Source organism: Lissotriton helveticus, chromosome 5_1, assembly GCF_964261635.1.
Source record: "Lissotriton helveticus chromosome 5_1, aLisHel1.1, whole genome shotgun sequence".
NCBI classification, from domain to species: domain Eukaryota; kingdom Metazoa; phylum Chordata; class Amphibia; order Caudata; family Salamandridae; genus Lissotriton; species Lissotriton helveticus.
In genome coordinates, this window is record NC_136065.1 from 325,802,356 (window position 1) to 325,816,780 (window position 14,425).

General features: G+C 44.4%; 1 protein-coding gene across 3 annotated transcripts in view; it reads right to left on the reverse strand.

The window, feature by feature from the left end:
* The window catches only part of DVL1 (dishevelled segment polarity protein 1), a 650,234-nt gene that overhangs the window by 434,575 nt on the left and 201,234 nt on the right, over nt 1-14,425 (reverse strand). The window lies entirely within an intron of this gene.

Below are 14,425 nucleotides of genomic sequence, written 5' to 3' on the forward strand. Positions count from 1 at the left end.
TTGGTGAACAAGGAGTAGTACAGGGTCACGAATCAGGAAGCAAAGCAGATAAGTCAAGAATGAGTGGCCCATAATGAAACAGAAATTACTGGACAGAATGGTAACTCCGGAGCATCGGAAAAACCACATCATTGTAATTAGACCCTAAGATCTGCTAAGAAAATGGAATTATCAGGGAATCGAACTTAAAGCATCAGGTTCTCCAGTAATCCCTCATACTTGGCTGCTCTTCTGCTTGCAGATTTTGGCTTCTTTGTGCAGCAAAAGACTTTGGGAAAACTGTCTTGGTCCACGAGTTTACCACATGCTCGTAATCCTGTTGGACCAGTAACTTCAGATATTTGGAGATTATGAGCAACTCGTAGGCGGAGAGAGACAAAGATTTGAGAGACACAGTAAGAAAGAGAAAAAGAAGAGAGGAGGAGAAAGATCAAAGAAAAGGGGAGAGATAGACAAGAGCAACAAGATGGCACGGAGATAGGGGTGAAGAAGAACCAATAATTAGGAAAAAGGCACTAGGCTAAAAAAAATAAAAAGCACAAAATGCACAGCACGGTGCACAGCAAAAGTGGGTAAGTGCCAGGGAAGACAGCCAGGAGATGTCAGGCGCAGCCAGGGAGTGTATGGGGCAGGCCTGGCTCCAACAAAACGAAGTGGAAATACTTCACATTCCTGAGTGAAAAGGGATCATCAATTTGAGCCCAGGACATGTGGGCACTGAGGGAAAACAAGGGTTGGGTCTCGGAAGAGGAGGCAGGGGCTTGCAGTACAACCACACCTCATCCCAGGAGATCTCTTGCATCAAATTCAGATCAGAGAAGATGATAAGGTAACAGATGAAGCCATGTCACAAGAGCAGCCACGCTCCTTTCCTTGGCTTTTGTTTTACAGGTCATTGTTTTTAAGTATGTTAGTTACATCGGAGCTAACTATGTGACGCCGAACTTCAACACCCATAATGCATTAGGTTGTCACATGAAAATGCGTTCATGATTAAACAGAATCATCTGCTGAAAGAAACCACAAAGAGTGTACAACCTAAACTTTCTTTCTATATTCTCTTTTTAGCCAAATAATTGTTGTTACTTCTTCAAAAGAAGCACTCAGGTTATCTGACACCCAGTTCGAGGTTTCTAAGCAAAGGGTGCAGGGGAAAGGACAACCGCATCTTCTAAATGATTTTCTTCAGGACGTCAACTGCGGGTTAAGACGTACAGGGTGCAGCAAAGAGATATGTGGTGCCTTGGGGATTCTTGTTTTCACTAATGGAGGTAAATACAGCTGTGGACCTTTCCTCCTCTTTGTGAAGATTTTTTCACAATGTTGCAAGCTTTTGGAAACTTTCAAAAGGATGCACAATTCAAATTAGGAAAACTAAATCCTGCAAAATGTTGTTTCATAGAAAAATCTCAGCATAACCACTTTTAATTAATTAACTGTTTTTAGGGGAAATTCTTCCTCTTTCTCACAAGAATTTTCACCTGCAATCGAATGTTTGCAACGTTTATAACAAGTGAAGTGAAACATTCTGTAAACTTCACTAAGATTTGCAAGTATGACTTAACAATTTCCCACTCTTTTATCTGCCTAAGAATTTTAGTCTGTTTCTAACCCCTCTTTGAATGTTGGTTTAAATGTGTCTCTTAATTCTTTGTTCGCCTTCTCCTTGATGAAAGAAATTCATATTTTCTCTTTTTTGTAATTCTATCAAAATCTCTAACCTGCCTAGGGTCAAACTATGCTTCAGAAAACTGTGAAATAAACAAATGAAGGACAGATAGCCATTACTATTTTTTCTCCTTGAAGGGGATCCTGCAATAAGGGTGGAAGCCACTTTCTGGGAAAAATGTCCGCCGATAGGGCAAACTGATTTAAATCTAGTGGCCTTGTCACAGTTGGGATGGTGGAGGAACTCCCTCCACCTCCCAAGCCAAGTGATTTCAGCTGACCAACCCTAAAATAAGTTTGTCAACATTTAACAGCGATTTCTGACAAGGGCCGATTGTATCTATTTATTTTAGGCAATTTCTTGAAGCCTGTTTTCTGAAGAGAAATTGCTTTAGAATTGCCTTAGAAACTGACCTTTACTCCCAAAGAGACGTATGGGATAGGAATAGGATCCTTATGAAACTCTCCTATAGATTAATATAATACCTAATAAGGTGAATGGCGAATAAGTATTCCATCGACTGCAGAAGATCACAAGTATCGCCCTATGCTCAGCCTCAAGCAGGTGATCACATTACTGCGACTAGAGAACAACCATGCTGATTTCAATTCGATCGTATCATGTCTTGCCCATAAATGTATCCACATCGAGGTGCCTACAGACACCTTCATCGAGGCAGTAGTATCACTCTTGGGGCGAACTGAAAAGCTCAACGTGTAACACAGGTAGATGAAAGGTTTGTAAATATGGGCCCAGATTATAGCTAAAATCTCCCTCTCATTGCAGTCATTTAGTCAATTGGCCTAATTCCAGGTAATATTGAAACAAATCGTGTTTGCCGGTGCTGAGCCAGATCAGAATACGGGTTCAATGAAACACCACAGGGTGATTACCTTTGCAAAGGAAATACAGATACAAACAAACTGATTTATTTTCACTTGCATTTCCCATGCAAAAAAGTAGTGATTTTGCCAGTGTTCACTTTGCGTTATGTCCCTTCCTTACATACTACTTTTCCGAATAGATAGCTTTTTGGCATTACTGTTCTCTATGACACTATAGACCACTTTGTTGACATTGTTGTCTCTGCCTTTGCAAACATTTTATGGTCCCACCGGCACAACTAGACACAGATTCAAAGGCAGCTGGCCTGTGAGAAATCTAGGGGATTTAGTAATAGGCGGGGTCCTGTAGGAAGCAGCGAGGAGGACTTACAGTCAATTAAATTAGATATGTGCCTCTTAGAAACTGGTAGAATTGGTAGAAGTTTTGTAAAGATCAGTTCACTACATGTTGCATGATTAGTACATGTACATATTGCCACTCCCTGTCTTGCCCTGTTGCCGCTCACTCCCCGTTGCCTATCAAATTCATAACTTCACTCACCATGCTACTCTTCCACAACCTGCTTAGCCATATTACACTCTGCCTCGTCTTGCCACGCTGTCATTCTCCCTCCAGCACATTGCACACCCTACTACACCTTGCCTCAAAGCAGGAGTGGCCCGTGCAGGTAAGAGCGGTGGGCCAGAGTTATGTTATGTTATGTTATGTTAAAATGCTCTTTTATAGCGCACGGCTACTCACATGAGTGTCCCGGCGCTTTGGCAAAGAGCGAAAAGGTCAGTACATAACACAATGCTCTACATAAATGGTAGTGGTATTACTGGGTAAAAAGCCACGTCTTCAGATGTTTACGAAAGGCAAGTAAGGTAGACGTCGATCGCAGGGCAAGAGGAAGCCTATTCCAGCAACAAGGAGCCAGATAACGAAAAGAGCGGCCTCCAGTACGGGCACGCTTAATTAGGGGGACAGTAGCTTTAGCTTGCTGTGCAGATCTCAGTGCTCTCTTAGGAACATGAAAGGCCATCCGTTTCCGGAGGTACTTAGGGCCGATGTGGTGCAGTGCCTTAAATGCCAATGCCAGAGTGGGGGGATTCGATAGACGATGACGAGGCAAAATGTATTATTTATTTAATTTCCCCTTATTGTCGTGTGTCGAATCACCCCCAACCCACCCCACCCCACCGCCCCGCCACTATTACCAGCACGGGCCGCTGGTCTCGAAGACCTAAACACCTTCTTTGCAAGAAGCAATCTGCCACAACTCACCTCTGCCCACTTTTCACTTCAATAGAAAAGCTGCTTGAAAATGTGATGACACAACATAATGTGATTATTCTGTATTAGGGTTTTGCTTTTAATCTTGTATAAACCCTGGGTCAGATGAAAAACATTTTATGAGTATCTAACTATTTTACTATATTATAAAACGTTATACTTCTATCATATTACACTCATATATTCTTTATAAAAAATTGTTTAAAAAAAATAAAGATACTTGTGATCTCCAAGATGGAAGCCTGTCCCATACTTGATTGTTATGCAAGTGACTCCATTGTCATGGGTATTTCTGGGAAGGAGCATCGTGAGCTCTGAAATGCCTGAGTGACCCCTAAAGCGTAAATGAGAGAGAAGCGAGTATTTGGGGGGGAAGGGGATTTTTACCCGAACAATACCCTTCTTTGAGACGAAAAAGGCTTGTACAGAATTCTTGCAACCTGCCCACATACCACCACACAATCTATAACTGTTGAACTATGTGAAGAACCCACACTTGGCACAGTGATAAGAACAGCACTGTTCCACACACAGGATAGTGAAACACAACATTGTGTATTCTGTGGCTGTAATATGAGTTTCAATCCCATAGTGGCTTCTAGGGAAAACAATTCCTATTTGGTTATGGGGTCCTCTACAAGGAAAGCAAAGAGACCAATAACCTGGTGACCTTCCACCAGAGACCTGCTACGCACCAGGACAGTATGGCTTCCAGGAGGTCGTTGAGGCGGCCACCCAAAGCATGAGGATTAGGATCTTGTCCAAAATCAAGAACTTGTCATCAACTCCTGCAAAGCGGGATCCTGCCGCACCAGCCAGCCTCAATATTATTCTTGACTTGGCCAGAGAATTTAGAATGGAGCCGCCCATTCAAGACTTGTCTCAAATCAGCAGACATCTTTTCCCACTCAGCGGCAAGCAGCATTCCTGGTCAGCTGCTCAGTGTGCTCATAGGGGAACGTTAGGCTTAAACAAAGAACTTCCAATTGAAGCTGAAGTAAAGTCAATCGCAAAATCCTGTTTAAAAAACAATATTTGCTGAAGTGACAGAATAAATCTTACAGAGTGAGACTCGCGGTATAAACCCCTTGGTGCTGAGCTCATCAGAAATCTCAAGTTGCTATTGGTTTGTTCCCCAAATTAATAAAGAGTATTGGCAAGGGATTAAAAAGTAGAATTTTGCATCACACCAGTTATATATCTTGAGTTGGCTCCTTAGGTGACAGAGGTTTTTGATTACCCAGGAAAGGGTCATTTCCTATTCTCCGGCCCTAGCTATTTGCAGAAAGTACAACCTTCTCCGACATAATGGATTATTTGCTAAAATAACTTCAGTCCTAAGGTATTTTGGGAAAATAAAAAAATCCCAAAAAATGTTTTAAAAAATGAACAAATGTAATTTGTAATTTAGCAACCCATTACAGGAGAGTCCAATTGAAGACAAGAAACGAGTAAAATCGAATTTCAGCAGGAGTCCCACTGATCTAACGACAACCAGAAAAAGGAAAAAATGTCTATCATTTGATACAAGTGCAAACTTGTACGTTAGAGAGTATGTCTGATACATCCCGTGCAAACCTATTCTCATGGCTTCCAATGTAAACGTAATGTTGATTTGTAAGGAAAATCATTTTTTCAACCTCAGGACTAGTTTTAGGAGATGAGATTCAATGGGATCATTATTTTGTGCCTTTCATCAGGTACATGGTGACCCCCGAAGCAGCTTCCACGTTCTGATTCATAAAATACGATTGATTGCTAATTCTAGAGGCACTAGAGGCGTTGTAGAGGCCACTCAAACCCAAAGGCACCACACGGCTTAAGGAAGAGACCATATTAGAGCAAGCACAGCATAAGGTTGTGGTTCTCATTCACAAGCATGTCAAATTGCCAATTTACCAATGCCTAAAGGGAAAGTAAATCCATATGTTCAACCAGGATTTTCTCAATCTATTTTTTATTTTATTTTTGCACCCTGCAAAGGAGATGCATACAGAGTAGGAAAAAAAAATATGTGACCAAAGCCAGCGCTAAAACAAGGAGTTTTTGAGGCACTAGGCAAGATGAAATTTTGACACAACCCAGTACAACAAATATGCACATTTGAGGCCCGTGCAGTATAAATATGTGCATAAGGCCTGCGTAGAAAGGCCAACCGTGATGTGGCTCTTTCATGCATGAGGAATCAGAAATGCTATGAAAAATAGCACACCGACCTAGAAAAGGGCCTGCAACTTCCTGATGGAAAGACTTCCGGAATGAGGTATCAGAGTGCAAAGTGTCAAAGGAGCTACACTAGGTAGCGAGGAGGCCGGAGCGCGAACCTTACTGAAGATGGAACCTTATCCATGAGGTTTTGGAGAAAGGGCACTGTCACAGCAGCTAATTTGTGCTGGCGGCTGAAAGCGTTGGCTATCATCACTTGGTTTGGAGACCGGGACTTTTTCTTACATCATCTGACTTTAACAGAGCAAGAGAGAGAGAGACAGCCAAAAAAGGGGAGAATGTAGGAGGATGAGAAAGATAGACAATCTATACTAATATAATAAAGAGAGAGAGCCCAAACCTTTGAGGCGGGTAATCTCAGGAACCACAGCACCAATCACAACACCCAATACAGCGTTGAAAAGGGCAGTTGCAGCAGAAGGACATAGACTATGCAGACGCCCACCATATACATTTAAAAGATAAAAGAACCGTGCCAGCAAAGTAGTCCCTTGTGGATGTGTCTGCGTTGTGCTGTAGGAGTGTGCTGGGGGCGTGACAAACGCTGGGGACGTGTGGTACATTCCACCCTTCATGCCATGTCTCAGATCGTGTGCTAATCCCACCCTTACTCCTTAAAATACCCCAAAACCCTTAAACACTAACCCATCTTACCCCTATAAATATACCCTGTACCCCAAAACCCAAACCTATCCCTAAACCCTAAAAATACCCCTGTACCCCAAAACCCAAACCTAGCCCTGAACCCTTAAAATACCCCTGTACCCCAAAACCCAAACCTACCCCTGAACCCTAAAAATACCCCTGTACCCCAAAACCAAAACCTAGCTCTGAACACTAAAAATAACCCTGTACCCCAAAACCCAAACCTACCCCTGAACCCTAAAATACCCCTGTACCCCAAAACCCAAACCTACCCCATAACTCTTAAAATACCGCTGTACCCCAAAACCCAAACCTACCCCTGAACCCTAAAAATACCCCTATACCCCAAAATTCAAACCTAGCCCTGAACCCTAAAAATACCCCTGTACCCCAAAACCCATACCTATCCCTAAACCCTAAAACTTACCTTATCCAAACATTAAAAAAAACATGCTTTTACCATTCATGCATTTACAACGAATTTCGTTGTAAATGTATGCGTGGTAAAAGCATATAAAATGTAATGCCATGCGTTATAATGGCATTGCGGAGTCATGGTACTTTCGTCATGAAAGTATGAGGAGTGATGGTATGCGGAAAGAAAGTTGCGGAATAATGGGTGTTTACCCTCCCCCGGTAAGTACATTGGTGGCACGGCGGCTCACATCTCCAGCAACATACTCATATTTTTTCACCACCCATTTGAAAAATGCACAGGTCTCTCTCATTGATGGCCAGCACCGACATACACTTTTAGACACACCTCCCACCACAAGTTCTAGAATTGCGAACTTTAGAGCTGGGGAGCTACGTTCGAATCTCGGCATCAGCTCAACATCCTGTGATTCCAGGCAAATCGCGTTGTCTCCCCGTGCCTACCATAAATGAATGTGTTCTTCTGTAATGTAAATTGTGCTCATGCCATGTTGTCGAGTTCGCGCTATTTAATATTGCAAGGAAAAATAAAGTAGGGAAACTCGAGTTCACACACTACTGAACGCGCACTCTTAAGTGCATCAGCAGTGCACTGTGAATCGGAGCGTTTCACAGGCCTGTCACAGATAAGAAATGCTATCAAAACGAAATCCTACAAAACAATATACTACTGGCCGGCAGCAATTCATACACGGAGAACGTCGGGACGGGCTGCTAGTCAGTGATAAAAGGAGAAAGCAGGGATGAAAAATACAGCAAGAATAAGATAAATTGTCAAGAAGTGTAGGGTAAAGGAAGAAAGAGGCATGAGGGGAATCAAGAGTAGCTATACTAAGGGGCCGATAAGGATGCTGTCGGAAAATCACAATATGCCGATCGGATTCCTTTCCGACCACCTCATTACAATGGAGGCGGTCAGAAAGGAATCTGAATGGTCACAGAAATACTGTCGGAACTCGACTTAAGGGGCCCCCTGCAGTGCCCCCATGGGTGCACGGTCTCCGGTTGGAGGCCTAGGGGGCCCTATGATGTCCCCCCTGTTGACCCCTGCACCCCGTGGCTCTCACCTTAAGGTGCCTGCCACGGGGTGCAGGGATAAACTGCACTTCCCATTTTACAATGGGAGGATGCATTCCGGCTGGTTTATGGACAGAATTCATGCTCCCATTGTAAACTATAGGAAAGCGACCAAACGGTGATCAGTCGCATCCTAATGGGCTGGTCGAGACCGCCAACCGGGTGTTGATCAGTCCCATGACTGAGACGATGTCGGGCGGAGGCAACTCCGCCCAACATCGTAATCAGCCCCTTAGTGTTTAGCAACCCCAGAAAATCGACAACAGAGAACAAATTTTGGCCCCTACACTTATGCTTTTTTTCTAAAGATTAAACACTGTACCAGCAAACCAGAAGCTCATCACATTATTTAGATACGTAAGTTATTTACGTGATTTTATATGACCAACCATTCCACTAAACTCCTTTTCAAACTCACAGGGCAGCACCAGGTCTCGATTTAGGAACCAACATTCAACGCCTATGCAATTGTGCTTCAGTCAAGGTGTTTTGCCACAACAGAATTTAACTAGATTTATGGCAATATCCCGATTAGACCATTTCGACAGGCCCCTACTAACATAATCTTTAAAACTATCATGTATCATGTATCAAAATATGATAACCGCTCTCCTAAAAGCTATGATTGTGAGGACGGTTGTGAACTCAAAGATGATAATCCTCTTTAGCTGTGGATGGGCAATAAACACATAAAAACACTACAACTGGTGAGCAATGCTGACAGATGGCCTTGGAAGGAGAGGACATTGCATTGGAAATGGAAGGCCACACTGGCTCCAAGAGACACCTTCATAACGTTTAAGTGTCTGTGCATGATCCTAAAATGCCACCAATAACTTGTTCTCAAATATCTCCAAAAGAAGATCTGTCATTATCAGACAGCCAGACTCCCACTGACTCTTTTCTATCTCACACACAGGAGGGAGACAGTTTGAGTTTAAAATATTTCTTAAGCGCTCGTACACCAAGCGGTTTCATGGCGCTGTACTGTACTGAACCCCTGAGGAGTCGGAAATAAGAGCATGGAGGGGGGGGGGGGATTAAGGGGAGAAAGCTTGTGTGAAAAGAAAAGTTTACAATGCCTTGCGAAAGAGTGTATACTGGGGACAGGATCTCAAAGGAGGCGGGAGGGAGTTCCAGAAGGCAGGAGCAAGTGTGGAAAATTTGGAGCCTCCCCACTTTTTACGTTTGAAGCGGGGAACAACGAGCAATTGGAAGAACGCAGCTCCCTGGGAGGGACATAAGAGTGCATTTCAGAAATAATAAAGGCAGGGGCTGAGCCAGACCGGGCGTTGAAAATGATGCATCCTAGTTTGAACTGGGCTTGTTCACAGATAGGGAGCCAGTGCAAGATCTTGAGGAGGGGAGTGACGTGATGTGATTTGGATAAATTGAAGATCAGGCTGGCCGCCTGGTTCTGGACTAACTGGAGGCGTCGCATGCTGTACGCGGGCATACCACAATAAAGGGCATTGCCGTAATCCAGGCGGGAGATCACCATTGCCAGGACTATGAGTTTGAGGGCCGGGAGGGAGAAAAACTGAGAGACTTTGCGAATAGTGCGAAGGGAAAGGAAAGGCGAGGACACCACAGCGCTGACTTGGGAGTGAAGTGAAAGTCGATGATCCAGTTTGAACCCAAGCGTTTTTACAGAGGGGGATGGGGTTGGGGGGGAACCCAGCGAGGAGGGCCAAAAGGAGGAGGACCAGGGACTGGAGCAGCCACCTGTCAGCACCAACTCCGTTTTGTCGGGGTTGAGCTTCAGGTGGTTGTGATTCATCCAGTCCCGGATGAAAGTCATGACAGACTGAAAGTTGGAGATAGACTCTGGGGAGGAAGAAAGGGAAAAAATAAGCTGGAGGTCATCCGCGTAATTGTAGACGGAGACCTCCAGCTGTTGAAGGGCAAAGATAAGGGGAGCAATATATAAATTAAATAACAATGGGGAAAGGGATGAGCCCTGGGGAACCCCACATTTGACCGGCTGGAAGTCCGCTGAGAAATCACCCAGGCACACTGCCTGGGTGCGGCCGCTCAGAAAGGAGGAGAGCCAGACCAAGGCCGATCCTCCGATTCCCACCGCTCTGGCACGGGACAGTAAGATGGAATGATCCACCGTGTCAAAAGCGGCAGAGAGATCGAGGAGGACCAGGGCCTGGGGGTGGTTAGTGTCCATACCCTCTCTGAGGTTATCAAGGACCGATAGTACAACGGACTCCGTGGAATGTGAGGGCCGGAACCCGGCCTGCCGGGGGGCTAAAACCCTATTCTCCTCCACGAAGGTGCTGAGCGTTCTGGTTACTGGCGCTCCAGCACCTTCGTCAAGAAGGGCAGGAGTGAGATAGGGCGATAGTTGACTAATACTGAGGGGTCCGCTCCGGGTTTTTTTAGGATGGGTAGGATAACGGCCGATTTAAGAGGTGGGATGACTAAGCCCTGCGATAGCGAGCTATTGAGAAAGGTAAGGGGAGGCACGGCACAAGCAGAGTAAATCTGTTTCAGAATGTGTGCAGGACAGGGATCTAAAGGAGAACCAGACTTGACCATCGGTAGGAGAGAAAGAAAGGATTCTTCTGTAAGGAGGGGAATGAAGTCAAGACATGCTGTGTTGGGGGGACATTGAGGGTTAACAAAGGAAGGGGAAGGAGGGGGGATATTTGCTTTAATGGTAGAAATTTTATCAAGAAAAAAAGAGTTGAGGGAATCACAAAGATGCTGGGAGGGGGAGGGTTTGAGGGAGGCCCTATCAGAGTATGCAAGGTCGTGCACAATAGTGAAAATTTCTTTAGACTGATTTTCGGCGGCTAAAATTTTGGAAGAAAAGTAGGCATTCTTGGTGGTCAAGATGGATTTTTTGTACTGGGCCAGAAGAGTGATGTACTGATTTTTTAATATTGGACAGTAGCCCCGCCTCCAAGAACGTTCTGCTCGACGGACGTTAAGTTTTTGAACTTTAAGTTCCTGATTGAACCAACGGTTCGCATCGTTGGTGCGTCTGGATGATACACGCCTTAAGGGGGCGATTAAGTCGCAACCTGAGCGGAGCCAAGAATTGATGGAATCAGCTTGTTCAAGAGATGATAGCGCGTGTAGATCCGGGCGGGAGGCGGAGAGTGTAGTAGACAAGGAAGTCACATCTACGTGGTTCCAGGAGCGTGCCCAGATGTTTTTGGGAAGGGAGGGCTTGCGGGCTGAACTGAGGGACAATGAAAAGGAGATGAGAAAATGATCAGACCAGGTGCAAGGGGAAATGGTCAAAGACGACAGTAAGGTATGGTGGATGTCCCCTCCAGGAGCTCCATTCCAATGGAAGTAAAATACTTCTCCCTTTCGACTTCCAAGTCCAAACTCAAGACTTATCAATTTCAGGCCCCCGCCACACACACATAACACACACACATGCATGCATTCATGCACACACACACACACAGAGTTAAAAACAGAGTTCTGGCTCAAATGTGTAAAACCAATGAAATTCACTAATTTTGGTTAGCAACAGTCACAACCCACTGACCACCATCTTCTTTTCTTGAAAGCTTTATTTTTTGTTTTTGTGCAATTGACAAATTAGTATTTTGTGGATGGCGTGAGTTATGGTGTGTGATGTGTGCTTTGATAAATATAACTGACAAATTTGAGTGGATTTGCCCATTCGCTCCATAACCAAAAATCAGTTTTAACAGTTTTTTTGCTTTTTTCATGAAATATTTAATTTCCAACCACTGATGCGCTGGGCCTCTGCCTGTGGGCAGCTGAGGTTGGTCACTGGCTGGGCACTGCGCCCAACCCACTGTCAGCAGTCAGCCTAAATTGTACACAACAAACAGCCATGTGGAGCCGGGGGTTGGCCACAAAAGGAGGTCAATCCCCACTTCTTAATTTCCACCACAACTGTGCACAGCCTATGGCCATGCTCAGCGGAGTTGGCTACAGGGCCTACCCAAAGGCCTGGACCTTTGCCTAACCTTTGCCAGTGGCCAGCACCCACTGGTTGCCAACTTGGGTAGGTATTCTTTGCCATGCATCTCTTTTCCCTTTTTTATTTTTAGTGAAAATTTGTAATTTTAGTGAAAATCACAATTTTCAGAAGATAATGGTGCCTTTTTAGCTGCTTGCAAATTGGCGGCTGCAAAATTGAAATTTTCATTAAAATTGTGATTGTAGCACTGCCAATCTGTTTTCTTTTTTGTTGTAATTGTGTCACATCTGTGTGTGCCACTGCCACTCTGGTTGTTTGGGGCACCTCTCATGCTCACTGTTGTGAATTTCTTTTGCCACAGTGGAAATTATGTTTTTTTTTAAACTGCGATTTTCAATGTGTTGAAAAAACGTCTACAGAGACCTTCTCCAGCCAATCACATTTCTGTTAAATTCATAAGTGATTGACAGAATTTACCATTTTCTGAATCAGTTTTAAATGGCACACGTACACAAAAGAGTTGAGCCTTTAAAGCTCACTCTGCCATTGTTGTTAACAATTAAGTCTCCAAAGCTACTGAAAGCATTTACACTAAGCCAAAGAAAGCAAACTTTCTCTGTAGTGTTCTGTTTTCATGCCAAGGATGGCATAAATTCGTTCATCTGTTTTGGAGGTTGTCACAAGGAAAATTTCCCATAGGAGATAAAATTGGATTTTTTGCTATCCTCCTCTATCTCTATCTATTTATTGCCTGGACAAATCTTCATGAAAATTGTCATGCTGGACTTTTGCTGACTACGCTAAGCAAATGCCAATTTTGCTGCAAACCCATCTATGGGGTCAAAACTCATAGACAGATAAAAGAAATGCTTTTTCAATGGAAAGTGAGGGTGAAATATTTGGAGTCCGCCAATGTGTAGTATATATGATTTGCTTCAGCGTCCTTAACCATAATGTTTGTACAGTTTGTTCAATAAGGTATTATTTTGCCTTTTGAGATACTCTTTCCATGCAAATAATTGCAAATAAAATTTTAACCGGACAAACTTGACTTGGTTGGTGGTAATGTCATTGCCCTGTGTTCTGGATTGTGTACCCTAACATGATCATTCGCCATGAATCAGGACATCCCTGATAATACAACCCCCATCTAAATCTTATATACTCAGCAGGTACTGGTTCTAGCTCCCAAAATCCGCCGCTAGCAGATGCTGGCATTAAGATTAAGAATGCCGTACTATCAAGCACTGTTACAGTATGTTCTGTTATTCTCTACTTGCACAGCGCTCATCTGCTGCTTGTATTGCTTCGTAGAACTGTAGATGGCAGGGGCGGCTCCTCCATGTGGGCGGTGGAGCGTCGTCCGACTGCTTTCACGCAGTTTTATGTTTCTGCTTCTCACACTGAGAGCAAGTAGAAGGGTTTGGTTGGGGGCGGGCGAGTGGGCCAGTCTACTCTATTGCAGGGGAGGAGTGGCTTGCCCACTGCTGGGGGCGCTGACTTTTTGGTCCCAGGCCCAGGCCCAATCATGCGCACTCTGCCTTTTCTCATAGGCTGCGTGCAGCCTACATGGAGAAAAGGGCCTCCCCATAGACACATAGCTAGTTGGCATCCCGACCAATCACAATGCTGCCATTGCAACGTTTTGATTGGCTTAGGGGAGGGAGGGAGGCTGCCTGCTTCCTGTTCAGGAGAGAAGCAGAGAAGCAAAGACAATGCAGAACCGGGCTTTTAAAAAACAATTACCCCCTCCTCGCACCTCACCCCCTTCCCTCATCCTCCCACTCGCCAGTCATGCCGGCCGCAACTGGTAGATGGTCCAGAGGCTGGGTTTCCATCTGGATCTGAGGTTTCTTGAAGGGCGGTCTGCATCCCGGCTGTGAGTTTTGAAAAGCGAATGAATTGGGCAATTTGGAGAAGGTTGTACAATGTCACCAAACCTGTTATCAGGGGCAGATTATAGAACAGAACATCCTCGGCTGCTGCGATTACTTTAAGGGGCTTTGCTTGCATTGTACTGGAGCCTCTGTGGAAAATGTGTCCTTGTACTGTCTGCTGGCGAGCAGTAAGTAGCAGACTTTGCAAGGAGAAGGAGGTGATTATTGGTCATCAGATCGTATTTACCAATGCAATAACGTGAGTCTCCGTGAAGAGACCTCATTGGCAGAAGCCGTGGGACTGCATGCACGCATCTTCTGCATAATGAAGTAGGCACTAAAGGAACCAGATTGTAAGAGGTTTTAAAACTCTTCAGGACACAGACAGTGGAACAAACAAAGTTTCATAAGCAAATACTCTCCCAAAAATTTGCATGTCTAATATTTATGTCCTGG